The sequence below is a fragment of the Bombina bombina genome, chromosome 1 (assembly GCF_027579735.1).
Source record: "Bombina bombina isolate aBomBom1 chromosome 1, aBomBom1.pri, whole genome shotgun sequence".
Lineage (NCBI taxonomy): Eukaryota > Metazoa > Chordata > Amphibia > Anura > Bombinatoridae > Bombina > Bombina bombina.
The window spans coordinates 160,179,090-160,194,346 of NC_069499.1; the positions used below are offsets into that span (position 1 = coordinate 160,179,090).

The window sequence follows — 15,257 nt, forward strand, 5'->3', positions numbered from 1 at the left end:
GGAAGCTTATAAAAGGGTTGGAAAACTAGACAGAAAAACTCTAATAGAGGGGAAGAAAAAAACAAATCCTGTGAGAAATGAACACAGATGTCCACGCTTTATTACAACTTATAATAGTGCGGCACCGAAAATTGAAAAGATTCTCAAAACTCACTGGCATATTTTAAAGAAAGACCCAGCACTAGAAGGAGAATTGACCATCAAACCTATAGTAACATACAAAAAACATGAATCTCAAAAACATCCTAGCACCCACAAAACTGAAGTCCTGCAAAAAAACGGAAATGTGGTAGAAAAAATGTGAATGTTGTAAGCATACAAACCACAATAAAAAAGAAAATAAATGGATTGTAATCAATGAGAAGGAACAGATCCCAATTACAAGCTTTATAAACTGTAAATCAGAGTATGTAGTCTACCAAATTGAATGTAGTGTAAGAAACTCTACATAGGAAGAACAAAACGCACTCTAAAAACCTGTCTCCTAGAACATGTTAAAAACATAGGAGAAACCTCAGAATATGGTCTTAGTACTCATTTAGACAAATACCACAACTAGAACTCAAAATAACTCATCATTTAAGCTATTGAACAAGTTCCTTCAAGTTGGGGAAATTAAAGATTTCTTCAATTAAGAAAAAGGGAAACATATTGGATACATTGTTTGAATACCAGAGCACCATACGGTTTAAACAGAGATATTGACCTGGCAGCCTTTCTTTAAAAACACAGAAACAGGTTAGAAATGTAGAGAGATAGACAGTAGAATATGTATCATTGACACACAATACATTCATTCATTTTATTAAATTCTTCACAATAGTTTTCTTCTGTTAAGTGTGATCAGTCCACGGGTCATCATTACTTCTGGGATATTACTCCTCCCCAACAGGAAGTGCAAGAGGATTCACCCAGCAGAGTTGCATATAGCCCCTCCCCTCTACGTCACCCCCAGTCATTCTCTTGCACCCAACGACTAGATAGGATGTGTGAGAGGACTATGGTGATTTTATTTAGTTTATTTCTTCAATCAAAGGTTTGTTATTTTTTTAATAGCACCGGAGTGTGTTATTCCTTCTCTGGTAGAGTTTGAAGAAGAATCTACCAGAGTTTTTACTATGATTTTAGCCGGAGTTGTTAAGATCATATTGCTGTTTCTCGGCCATCTGAGGAGAGGTAAACTTCAGATCAGGGGACAGCGGGCAGTTTATTCTGCAAAAAGGTATGTAGCAGTTTTTATTTTCTAACAATGGAATTGCTGAGAAAATCCTGCCATACCGACATTATATCATGTATGTATAATTTACATTTTAGTATTCTGGGGAATGGTACTTCACTGGAATTACACTGTGTATATAAGATTTTAGCCTAATAGAAATACAACAGGCTTTTTAATAATTCTTAATTATGTTAAACGTTTTTGCTGGAATGTAAAATCGTTTTCATTTTCTGAGGTACTGGGTGAATAAAATGTTTGGGCACTATTTTTCCACTTGGCAGTTGCTGGATCTAATTATGACAGTTTTTAATCTCTCTCACTGTTGTGTGTGAGGGGGTGGGACCTTTTTTGGCGCTTTTGCTACGCATCAAAAATTTCAGTCAAAAGCTCATTGTTTTTTCCTGCATGTTCCGGTTTATCTCTACAGAACCCAGGGATCTTCAAAGCTAATTTGAGGGAAGTAATCTAACAGAGCTGTAAGATTGTAGTTGACTGTGATAAAAAAAAACGTTTATTCTTTAACTTTTTTATGCCTCAGGGTTAGTTATTTCTTGCTACTGGGTACAAGCCTTTACTAAGTTGCATTTTGTTTTACAAAGCTGATTGATTTCATCTGTTATATATATTCAGTGCTTTTCAAGCACAGTTCGTTTTTTTCATTGTATCTTACTTGTATAGTATTTCCAAATTGCAAGTTTATTTGCTAGTTTGTTAAACATGTCTGATTCAGAAGATGAGACCTGTACTATTTGTACTAAAGCCAAGGTGGAGCCCAATAGAAATTTATGTACTAACTGTATTGATGCTACATTAAATAAAAGTCAATCTGTACAAATTGAACAAATTTCACCAAACAACGAGGGGAGAGTTATGCCGACTAACTCGCCTCACGTGACAGTACCTGCATCTCCCGCTCGGGACGTGCGCGATATGGCGACGCCAAGTACATCTGGGCGGCCATTACAAATAACATTACAAGATATGGCTACTGTTATGACTGAGGTTTTGGCTAAATTACCAGAACTAAGGGGCAAGCGTGATCACTCTGGAGTGAGAACAGAGTGCGCTGATAATGTTAGGGCCATGTCAGATACTGCGTCACAACTTGCAGAACATGAGGACGGAGAGCTTCATTCTGCGGCTGACGGTTCTGATCCAAACAGATTGGATTCAGATATTTCAAATTTTAAATTTAAGCTGGAAAACCTCCGTGTTTTACTAGGGGAGGTGTTAGCGGCCCTGAATGATTGTAACACAGTTGCAATACCCGAGAAAATGTGTAGGTTGGATAAATATTTTGCTGTACCAACAAGTACTGACGTTTTTCCTATACCTAAAAGACTAACTGAAATTATTACTAAGGAGTGGGATAGACCCGGTGTGCCGTTCTCACCCCCTCCAATATTTAGAAAGATGTTTCCAATAGACACCACCACACGGGATTTATGGCAAACGGTCCCTAAGGTGGAGGGAGCAGTTTCTACTTTAGCTAAACGTACCACTATCCCGGTAGAGGATAGCTGTGCCTTTTCAGATCCAATGGATAAAAAATTAGAGGGTTACCTTAAGAAAATGTTTGTTCAACAAGGTTTTATATTGCAACCCCTTGCATGCATTGCGCCGATCACGGCTGCAGCGGCATTCTGGATTGAGTCTCTAGAAGAGAATCTTGGTTCAGCTACGCTGGACGACATTTCAGACAGGCTTAGAGTACTTAAGCTATCTAATTCATTCATTTCGGAAGCCGTAGTACATTTAATTAAACTTACGGCTAAGAATTCCGGATTCGCCATTCAAGCGCGCAGAGCACTGTGGCTAAAATCCTGGTCAGCTGATGTAACTTCTAAGTCCAAATTACTTAATATACCTTTCAAGGGACAGACCTTATTTGGGCCTGGTTTGAAAGAAATTATCGCTGACATTACAGGAGGTAAGGGCCACGCCCTACCTCAAGACAAAGCCAAACCTAAGGCTAGACAGTCTAATTTTCGTTCCTTTCGGAATTTCAAAGCAGGAGCAGCATCATCTTCCACTGCTCCAAAACAAGAAGGATCTGGTGCTCGCTACAGACAAGGCTGGAGACCTAACCAGTCCTGGAACAAGGGCAAGCAGGCCAGGAAGCCTGCAGCTGCCACTAAAACAGCATGAATTGAGGGCCCCCGATCCGGGATCGGATCTAGTGGGGGGCAGACTTTCTCTCTTCGCCCAGGCTTGGGCAAGAGATGTCCAGGATCCCTGGGCGCTAGAGATAATATCTCAGGGATACCTTCTGGACTTCAAACACTCTCCTCCAAGAGAGAGATTTCATCTGTCAAGGTTGTCGACAAACCAAACAAAGAAAGAAGCGTTTCTACGCTGCATACAAGAACTATTGTTAATGGGAGTAATCCATCCAGTTCCACGGTCGGAACAGGGACAAGGGTTTTACTCAAATCTGTTTGTGGTTCCCAAAAAAGAGGGAACTTTCAGACCAATACTGGATTTAAAGATCCTAAACAAATTCCTAAGAGTTCCATCATTCAAAATGGAGACTATCCGGACAATTTTACCCATGATCCAAGAAGGTCAGTACATGACCACAGTGGACTTAAAGGACGCTTACCTTCACATACCGATTCACAAAGATCATTACCGGTATCTAAGGTTTGCCTTTCTAGACAGGCATTACCAGTTTGTGGCTCTTCCATTCGGATTGGCTACAGCTCCAAGAATCTTCACAAAGGTTCTAGGTGCTCTTCTGGCGGTACTAAGACCGCGGGGAATTTTGGTAGCTCCTTACCTAGACGACATTCTGATACAAGCTTCAAGCTTTCAAACTGCCAAGTCTCATACAGAGTTAGTACTGGCATTTCTAAGGTCACATGGATGGAAGGTGAACGAAAAGAAAATTTCACTCGTTCCACTTACAAGAGTTCCCTTCCTGGGGACTCTTATAGATTCTGTAGAAATGAAGATTTACCTGACAGAAGACAGGCTAACAAGACTTCAAAGTGCTTGCCGCACCCTTCATTCCATTCAACACCCATCGGTGGCTCAATGCATGGAGGTAATCGGCCTAATGGTAGCAGCAATGGACATAGTGCCATTTGCTCGCTTACACCTCAGACCACTGCAATTGTGCATGCTAAGTCAGTGGAATGGGGATTACTCAGACTTGTCCCCTTCTCTGAATCTGGATCAAGAGACCAGAAATTCTCTTCTATGGTGGCTTTCTCGGCCACATCTGTCCAGGGGGATGCCATTCAGCAGACCAGACTGGACAATTGTAACAACAGACGCCAGCCTTCTAGGTTGGGGTGCCGTCTGGAATTGTCTGAAGGCTCAGGGACAATGGAGTCAGGAGGAGAGTCTCCTGCCAATAAACATTCTGGAATTGAGAGCAGTTCTCAATGCCCTCCTGGCTTGGCCCCAGTTGACAACTCGGGGGTTCATCAGGTTTCAGTCGGACAACATCACGACTGTAGCTTACATCAACCATCAGGGAGGGACAAGGAGCTCCTTAGCAATGATGGAAGTATCAAAGATAATTCGCTGGGCAGAGTCTCACTCTTGCCACCTGTCAGCAATCCACATCCCGGGAGTGGAGAATTGGGAGGCGGATTTCTTAAGTCGTCAGACTTTTCATCCGGGGGAATGGGAACTTCATCCGGAGGTCTTTGCCCAAATACTTCGACGTTGGGGCAAGCCAGAGATAGATCTCATGGCGTCTCGACAGAACGCCAAGCTTCCTCGGTACGGGTCCAGATCCAGGGATCCAGGAGCAGTCCTAATAGATGCCCTGACGGCACCTTGGGACTTCAGGATGGCTTATGTGTTTCCACCCTTCCCGATGCTTCCTCGATTGATTGCCAGAATCAAACAGGAGAGAGCATCAGTGATTCTGATAGCACCTGCATGGCCACGCAGGACTTGGTATGCAGACCTGGTGGACATGTCATCCTGTCCACCTTGGTCTCTACCTCTGAAACAGGACCTCCTGATACAGGGTCCTTTCAAACATCAAAATCTAACTTCTCTGAAGCTGACTGCTTGGAAATTGAACGTTTGATTTTATCAAGACGTGGGTTTTCTGAGTCAGTTATTGACACCTTAATACAGGCCAGGAAGCCTGTTACCAGAAAGATTTACCATAAAATATGGCGTAAATACCTATATTGGTGTGAATCCAAAGGTTACTCTTGGAGTAAGGTTAGGATTCCTAGGATATTGTCTTTTCTACAAGAAGGTTTAGAAAAGGGTTTATCTGCTAGTTCATTAAAGGGACAGATCTCAGCTCTGTCTATTCTGTTACACAAACGTCTGTCAGAAGTGCCAGACGTTCAGGCTTTTTGTCAGGCTTTAGCGAGGATTAAGCCTGTGTTTAAGACTGTTGCTCCACCATGGAGTTTAAATCTTGTTCTTAACGTTTTACAGGGCGTTCCGTTTGAACCCCTCCATTCCATTGATATAAAGTTATTATCTTGGAAAGTTCTATTTTTAATGGCTATTTCATCGGCTCGAAGAGTCTCTGAATTATCAGCCTTACATTGTGATTCTCCTTATTTGATTTTTCATTCGGATAAGGTAGTTCTGCGTACTAAACCTGGGTTCTTACCCAAGGTAGTCACTAACAGGAATATCAATCAGGAGATTGTTGTTCCATCTTTGTGTCCAAATCCTTCTTCAAAGAAGGAACGTCTTCTGCACAATCTGGATGTAGTTCGTGCCCTAAAATTTTACTTACAGGCAACTAAAGAATTTCGACAGACGTCTTCACTGTTTGTCGTTTACTCTGGTCAGAGGAGAGGTCAAAAAGCTTCTGCTACCTCTCTCTCTTTTTGGCTTCGTAGCATAATACGTTTAGCCTATGAGACTGCTGGACAGCAACCTCCTGAAAGAATTACAGCTCATTCCACTAGAGCTGTGGCTTCCACTTGGGCCTTTAAGAATGAGGCCTCTGTTGAACAGATTTGCAAGGCTGCAACTTGGTCTTCGCTTCATACTTTTTCCAAATTTTACAAATTTGACACATTTGCTTCCTCGGAGGCTATTTTTGGGAGAAAGGTTCTTCAGGCAGTGGTTCCTTCTGTATAAAAGAGCCTGCCTATCCCTCCCGTCATCCGTGTACTTTTGCTTTGGTATTGGTATCCCAGAAGTAATGATGACCCGTGGACTGATCACACTTAACAGAAGAAAACATAATTTATGCTTACCTGATAAATTCCTTTCTTCTGTAGTGTGATCAGTCCACGGCCCGCCCTGTTTTTTAAGGCAGGTAATTATTTTTAAATTATACTCCAGTCACCACTACACCCTTGGTTCCTCCTTTCTCGTTGGTCCTTGGTCGAATGACTGGGGGTGACGTAGAGGGGAGGGGCTATATGCAACTCTGCTGGGTGAATCCTCTTGCACTTCCTGTTGGGGAGGAGTAATATCCCAGAAGTAATGATGACCCGTGGACTGATCACACTACAGAAGAAAGGAATTTATCAGGTAAGCATAAATTATGTTTTTAGTTCCTTATTGAAAAAATAGATATTCCCCTTTCTTCTAGGAATTTCTCGAATAATGCACGAAAAATACATAAATAAACTTTTTTCCAGATAATGTCCTATATATGATTTTTTTTTACACTGTATACATCAACGGGATGAGACATATTTTATTATATATATTTTTTAGATTCAACAGTCTATTTAGTCTCACTCCTTTTCTGATCACCGTTATATTATATTATATAATATTTTACATTATATATATATATATATATTTTTATCCTATAGATTAATCACATCTTCACATTGGAATTTCTTTTATTTTAAAGCTAAAACATACACAATAATAATTTTTTCAGCAAGTTAAAAACAGCGAAAAAATAAAAAATAAGGATTGAAATAATATTGTCCCATCAGTGTGATCCAATTAGCTCCAGTTCCCGGGCTTCCTGCATAAATAGGAGCCAAAGATGGATCTGGATTTACCTCTGACGAAGTGGACTAGTGTTCCACAAAACGCGTAAGATATCGCGAGATAGTGACGTCACTTCTGGTTTTTACTCTCGCTTCCAGTTTTAACAGTAACACACTAAACGGATTTTCTCTGCGGCCTCTAACGTTCCTTCCATGGATACAGATAAGCTGATTCTTTTAACACATCGATTTTAGTATTTTTTTAATCCCCTTTTTTTCCCTTTTGTTATTTTCAAGTGTGATCACCTTGTTTTTAAGACGCCGTATTGCTTGCTTTTTACTTCGTGCTTTTTACTCTGTATTAACTCTATATTTTTTATTGTCTTAATTTAATTTTGTTTAGGGTCCATTATCTTTAGTTTTGTCGCTTTCCTCATCCTCATACTTTAAACGAGTTAGAGGGTGCATGAATATACGACCTATATTGAGTAATCGTCCTTCTTACTGTGTTCTTAGTATGTTTTTTATTGGGTCCTTATACCTAGTCATGTAATTTTATTGATAATAAATTGCTCTTCATATTTTTTAATTTTGTTTTTCTCAGTATTGGTCTTAGGACCTATGGAAAACTGATATTCATTTGATCAGTGCATATTGATACTAGTGTTCCTGTTCCTACAAATAATGGAATCAACCTTTAATGAATATTAAATATTTGATAATTATTTAATAAATATTTTCATCACTTTGTGATAATATCCATTTGTTTATGGTTGTTGAAGTATATCACTAGCTTCTGCACTCTTCCAGCGCTATTCTCTACTCCTTTTTCCATAGATATATATGATAATGTTAATATAAAATATATATCTTTACCTTTATATCTATGTGAATAGATATATAGGTATATAGATAGAGATGTCTGGAACATATATAGATAGAGATATATAGAAATATTTATATCAAATAAAAATAACTGTCCAGTATGTGAAGACTATTGGAATGTGAAATATTTATAGTAAATACATAGTACAACACATTATTAAATATTATTTTGGAATTATATATATATATATATATATATATATATATATATATATATATATATATATATATATATATATATATATATATATATATAACAATTAGCCGGTAGCCCAGCACTCCATCCACTTAGGTGTAATCACTGCCTGGGTGCTGTCCTCATAAGAATATGTAGTGATTTTTCTATTGAAGGACGGCACTCACAGGACTTTTGTAAAGCAAGACAGTGCAATTTTATTTCCAAATGAATTTAGCAATGAAATAAATGTTGGCGTTTCGGCCAAACCAGACCAAATCTAAAAGCAAGTAATATGATACACAATACAACAGTATTCCCTACTGCACCTCTCACTTTACATGCCATGTAAGTATTGGATGAAATATCAAAAAGATTCCATCTTGAATGTAATTAATTTTTAGTGTGACATATTTCCTCAAAGCATAATATACACAACCCATACAAGGGGAACATCCCTTGCACATGCAATGTTCAGAAATCATGTACTTATGGAGATTTATTTTGTGGCAGGGGTTTGCAAGTTGTAATTGGATTGTTTTTTCCTTTTCTCTTCACACATAAATAATGGCTTTTATCTTTATGAGTACAAATATTGAGCTTGTGTTAGGTGTTTGCAAGTTGTTTTTACAATTTATTCTATGTGTTTAACAACTTGATCATCATTGGGTACTTCCCCTTTAAATAGCAGGGGTAGTATCACGAACTTCATTCCTATGATTAAGTGCCAAGTACAGGCACGAAACATGAAAGGAAGTTCTCTCCTGCAGCCTTTTTTTGTACCATGTATTACATGTTTTTATCTTTGGACGAATAAACATATATATTTTTAAATTTTTACACTCTGCACTGTGCTGCCGCTTTTTTCCTTTTTCTACATTTTGTCACGTAGCAGCGGAACCGGCTGCTTACTGCGGCGTGCACCCCCTGTGCTCCACTCCTACATTCCTCCCAACTACTTCCAGTGGCGTCTTCAGCCTGCTTGGGACCTTGGAGCGGTTTTGCGATCATGGATATCAACATAATACGTGAAACATTATACCAAAGCAATACCAACAGTGAAAGAGATTTGCATAGCATAACCACCCATAATACCAGGTACACACACAATCCCAACAGCCCAGCGTACATATACCGCTACATATTAGGCAGGGAATATCATAATGCTAAAAATATAAATAAACAGAAAAGTCTGAATACCAGCCGACTCAAAAAAACTACGTAACACTCATACCCATATTTCAATCTGAAACGCTGTCCCCCAACGGAAAACAACCCGTTGCCACCAGTTAAGTAAAACAGTAGCCAGAATAAATACATGGACGGCTATGCTAGAAAATAAAAAAGAGATATGGAAACTGCAAAAAGTACTTACACAAATAGTGCGAAAAGCATCGCTTACAGCAGCATGCCAGCCGGTCTCCCAAACGACAGATAGATATCAATCATACTGGAAGCGTCACCCACCTGAGACTTACATAGGCCCCATGTAACCTTGTCAAAACAATCAGGGTTAAGCATTACGTCACGTGGACCACAGAGCATGGGGATCCAATGATAGCCACAGCCTACACCCCCCCTCCAGGGGAAACTATGTACAACACGTGACATAAACTGTACTAGCATAACTCATCACAACAAAGTTAGACTGCAAAGGGCGCTTCCCCAGAGCCTATCATGTTGTACATAGTTTCCCCTGGAGGGGGTGTGTGTAGGCTGTGGCTATCATTGGATCCCCATGCTCTGTGGATTTCCTATTGGATTGAGGGATGGTCCACGTGATGTAGTGCTTAACTCTGATTGGTTTGACGAGCTGACATAGGGCCTATGTATGCCTCAGATTCCTGTTTATTCTTCAAGTGTTTATATGAGTATAACTGTTTATTTTAATGTATTCATGTTGTGTTTGGTGTAATTTTTTTAGCGCTAACTCTTTATGCAAGGTTTTCAGTCACACCAATCAGCAAGAACAACCCAGGTTGTTCACCAAAAATGGGCCAGCATCTAAACTTACATTCTTGCATTTCAAGTAAAGATAGCAAGAGAATGAAGAAAATTTGATATTAGGAGTAAATTAGAAAGTTGCTTAAAATTTCATTCTCTCAGCCTCTCAGTGAGAACATGGATGAAAGTTAGAGCCCGGAGATGCAGGGGGAGTTTTCCTGCGAACCCATACCGACTCATATTAACAGCTCCTTGGTAATCAGCGTTGACGAGCTTCGCTGCCTACCTTTATTCACTCAAGTCCATGTCAGAAGCGAGGCTACTATCTGTCACACTTGAAGGGCCGTGTTCCTTTTCCACGGCATAGATTCTGGTAAGATCGTTTCATTTTATTTTGATATCTGAATGTAATGTTAACGAAACAAGGTAGGGACCCAGTGGGACTTCTTTTATCTTAATAAGGAATCATGGGTTAATATCTCTTGAGGGGGGGGGGGTTATTGAACAGGGGGGACTTTAATCATGTTTGTTTTATGGTTTTATCTGCAAATGTGTAGCAATACCTAGGCTCACGGCTTTTTCAGAACATAACGGCCTTATTTTAATGAAGCAATCTCTCGAGATTGCACGCCCTTTTTGTGACTGGCACGGTGCACCTCTTGACAGGTGCAGTTACGTTGTTTCTCATTTCCGTATGCTGTCTGTGTGTGACAGAGAGAGTCTAGCTTGTGGGTTGTCTGGTTCACAGGAGGTGGTGAGTGCCCCAGCTATTGGGGGTGTTAAAAGAGTGCCAGTTAGTTTTTGTCATTTTTGTAATCCCAAGATTATGGAGGATTCTGATATGTTTGACACAGATGTCTCCGATACGGATAATGCGTCTTGTGATGAATATGAAATGGCCCAGGTAATCAATGCCCATCAGTTATGTTCCGATTGCTGTTCTAGAGTACTCTCTTCCCATAAATCAGGGAGCTTAGAGTGCGTTGAGCCATCTGCCTCCGAGGTTTCCATGTTCCGTGAGGCGCGTGTCCCAGACCCTTTCTCGGCTATGCAAGCAGGTGCCCCTATGGCCTTTACCCCTTCTCCAGAGGGTGGCTTGTTTCCTCCAGAAGTTACGGCACAGTTTCGCATGGCCATTTCTATGGCACTGTGTCATTTATATCTCCAAAGTGAAATATTTCTAAGATATTTTCCGTGTTCTGTTAACCAGGGCCCGTCGGGCGTGGGATCGCCTGATTCAATTCGGCCTTCTGGATAAGCGTTGACCTCTGAGTCTTCAGGGGCCCCAACCTCGAGGCCAGGGTCTTTCATTGATCCGGCGAGGGATGATTTTGCCTTCCGTTATAGGCTGGCACATCTTTGTGTTCTTTTAAGGCATGTTTTGGCGATGGAGGATCCCAGTCCTAGTGGGCTGAGGTATCCGAGGCCTTAGATGCTGGATGGCAATTGGGGATGAAGCCAATCTCCTTAATGTCTCTGTTTTATTTTTCCTTTATGTTACGGTTTTAGTTCTGAGCTTGGGTGAATGGGGCCTCTGATCGGCTGGTTCCGTTGGCGTTCTCAATCACCTAGGGTGTTCATCCGATGGGTGCTGCCTTCATTTTATTTTTGATCCAGATGGATGTGTTTAATTTGTTTTTCTTAAGCTCATGTCTGTTAGATTTTCGTTTTTGAGAACCTTCTTCTCTGGAACCGATACTTGCGATTTTGTGGTCGCGTGGGCACTTCCTCAGAAGTTGCGCACTTTTTGAATAATAGAATTATGTTTTCTAGTTCATTAATTGATCCTTCGGGTCGAATTTTCTTGGACCTTGGGTAGTTCTGGAGTGTCCTTATACCAGGCAGGTACTAGTCAGACGCTTTTCGGCTGTTCATGTCACCCTTGTGGTGATAATTTAATCCTGTCGGATTCTGAATGTCACTTGGCCTATGGCTATGGACTCTGGGCTCGGATCCTATCGAAGTATAAGGCTGTTTAAATACAACCCCTCAGACTGGAGGGTTGTTAGTACCGATCTGAGGTCGGCTGTTTCGGGCTACTCGCCTAGGATACGTATCTGTTTTTTTTATAGACGTCATCATGGTCCTGGGGACTCAAAACCGTAATTCCATTCCTTTGGAGTTGGGGCATGTGAGTGACCTATGTGGCCTGGTGTTCCGAGTGGTGAACTGTTTGTGTCTTCACTCGAAGTTCTTACGGATGCTGACTCTTAGCCTATTAAACATTTTCTTATGGTGGTGGAGTCTCCTTCCTGCCTTGGGTGGATCATCTGGTCTGGAAGCGCGGGCATGGCCTTCTTCCTCTGCTCAGAGTTGCATTACTCTAAGAGGTGGTCTGCAGGGGTTCCCTGCCTTCTGTGGGGAGCTGCAAGGCTCCAGCTTTTACCCTTGTTACAGAGGTTTCTCTTGGAAGATCGATCCTACAAGGATCTCTGTTGTCTCTTTCATATTATACCCTTAGTCTGACCATGGTCTCGACGTTTGGGTATTTCTGCGTCCTCGTTGCAACTCTAGCCTTGGGGCTTAACAGTGAAGAGTCAAGGTCGGTTACAGACGGTCACCCTTCTGGGGTCAGGTAGTTGACATTTATCCTCGATGTTCCGTTAGGGCTTTGTGAAGGGTGCCTTACGTCTAACTCTTGGGATGGCAAGCAAGGTCCAGGGTTTTCATTCACCTTCGGGTGTTGGTTGCTACCTTGCCAGTGTGTGTAACATGTGTTAACGCTTGTCTATGAGATTTCCTTGCGATCCAAGTGCACTGAGTGACGAATTCTTAAACTGTTCAGGAGCTCTTTCAGACTCTTGGGTTTGAAGCTGTTGCTAGATTGTCAAGTCTACGGACTTTAGATGGTGCGCTCCTAATCGTAGGAGGCAACTTAGGGTTCCTCTGGAAGTTAGATTGTTTGATCGATCCCGTTTTTCGAGGACCCTGGCCTAGGTCCATGTCTCTCCGTAGAGGGGTTCGGTCACCTTAGGTGTTTGTGGTCCTGTGTGCCTCTCTTAGAGGGGGGAGGGGTTCTGTTTTTTTGTTGGGGATGCCTATCTGCCTGTGCCTTAGGCTCTAGGTCTTTCTGACGGGTCCCTACTGGTCTTCTGATGGATTTGATGTTCCTGTAGACTCCAGGTGTCTCAACTGGGTTGGCTATATGGCCGAGGGGTGTCACCTCTATGGCGGGGGTTGAGTTCTTCTGGTTCAGAGTTACCTTAATATCTGATGTGTCCCACGATAACTTAGTGGTAAACTATGTTTCCTTGAAAGCCGAAGGTCAAGAGTTCAAATCCAGCTATGGCTATGTACTCTTCATAATGCAAGTCCTACAAATATCCTTGCCTAAAGCAGATTTATATGGCAACCTGTGGGTTCTTGTTTCCCCTGCCTTGTAAGGGTCTTTTCCCTTCTTGCATTCTCAGAATCCTAGAAAGGGAGATGCGATGTAGGGACTGGTCCCACCGTTCCTGCAGCGGGAGGCTGAGGGTTTGAACCCTGTGGGGATTCCTGCTAAATGTTGGATTCTGATATATATATGTTGGGGGTCTGAGGGCCCTCTTCCCTTGGGAAGTGTTCCTTTTTTTGGGAAGACAGCAGTGTAGGGGGTCTTGTACCCGTGCACAAATGCCTCTGCTGAATCACGGTAGAATGCCATTTGTAGTACCGGTTAGAGGTCTATCCGGGGGCTTTGTTCCTCGTTGACCCTTCCTTTCTCTTCCAGAGGTTTGTGACTCTGCCTTTGGGCTGGGATCATTACCCTGAAGGGATGCTCTGGGATCGGTTATCTATGTAGTGTTGACCATTTTCTTCCAGAGTCGGTCCTCCCCTTTGGTGGGAGGACTTTTGATGTCCTCCTCTTTTCTACTGGTGTCTGGTACTGGGAGAGGACGCTCATTGGAGCCCGGTATTCAGAGGGCTGTGAGCATTTTGAAGGTTAACAGTTTGAAACCAGCTACAGCTATTTGCACTTTGAATGTGTGCTAACAGGCTTTGAAACTCCTTTCGGTGGTTTGAGTTTTGCGATGGTAGACTCAGCTTCCTACCTGGAAGCTGGTCATTGAGAGTTCCTGTTCAGTCGGTTTGGTGTCTCTTGGAGAGCTCCTTCCTAACTGCTGGGATAGTTATACTATTGCCGCTGTCTCTGATGGCCTAGCCTGCAGGTTTCAATCTGATATGAGGCAACAGGGAACTCTTGTTTTTCTGGAGTACCTTAGGGTATGTGACTGGATCAGGGATATGAGGCTTTCCCTCAAGTGCTTTTTGGGACGTGTTTCCCTGTGTATGGATCTCTTTTTTATTTGGTCCTTGTATTTCTAGGGAGTTCGTCTCCCTGGGCGCTACTATCGTAAGACAACCTTGGGTTGTTCTGTTTGTTGAGCCGTGTGGAAGGATCCTTTTGGATTTTTCCTGGGAATCTGTTCTCCTTTTTAGGGGCAGATAACGGTCCTTGTCTTTCGGCCGAGTACCTTCATGGGAGCCATGACCCGTGGGGCTGACTCCTCGGAGGCTGTTTGGGCTTGACGGGACTGAGTGGTCTGGGACTGAGTGGTCTCTAGTTTGGCTTTGCTGGTGGTGTAACTAATGTGCAGTTACCTGGGCTTCGGGTTTTCACCTGTGTCGTCTATATTTTTATAGGGTGTCAGGTATTTTCAGGCTGTGTCGCCTTTTCGAAGGGGCCGCCTTTTGTACCCACCAGTTGTTTGCATTCAGTGTTCTCTAGCTTAGGTATTGTTTTCCCAAAAGTAACAAACTTGAATCTGGTCAAAGGAGAGCTACCAAAATGGTACATGGTCTAAAAAATAAAACTTACCAGGATTGGCTCAATGACCTAAATATGTATAACTTAGAGGAGAGAAAGGAAAGAGGTGATATGATAGCAACTTTCAAGTACGTTAAAGGGCTTAGTAAAACTGAGGCTGTGGGTATTTTACATAAAATAGAAAATTCAAGAACAAGGGGTCATGAGCTCAAGCTAAAGGGTAGTAGATTCAGGAGTAATTTGAGGAAGCACAGAAAGAGTGATTGATTTATGGAATAAACTTCCTCAAGAGGTAGTAATGACAAACATTGTGGGGGACTTTAAAAATGCCTGGGACAAGCATAAGGCTATCCTACGAACTAGATAAGTTTATACTGTTAGGTAATATCGGGCAGACTT

General features: G+C 41.8%; 1 protein-coding gene across 1 annotated transcript in view; it reads left to right on the forward strand.

Annotated features, from left to right (window-relative positions):
* Positions 1-15,257, forward strand: part of FSIP1 (fibrous sheath interacting protein 1) — a 194,021-nt gene that overhangs the window by 117,481 nt on the left and 61,283 nt on the right. The window lies entirely within an intron of this gene.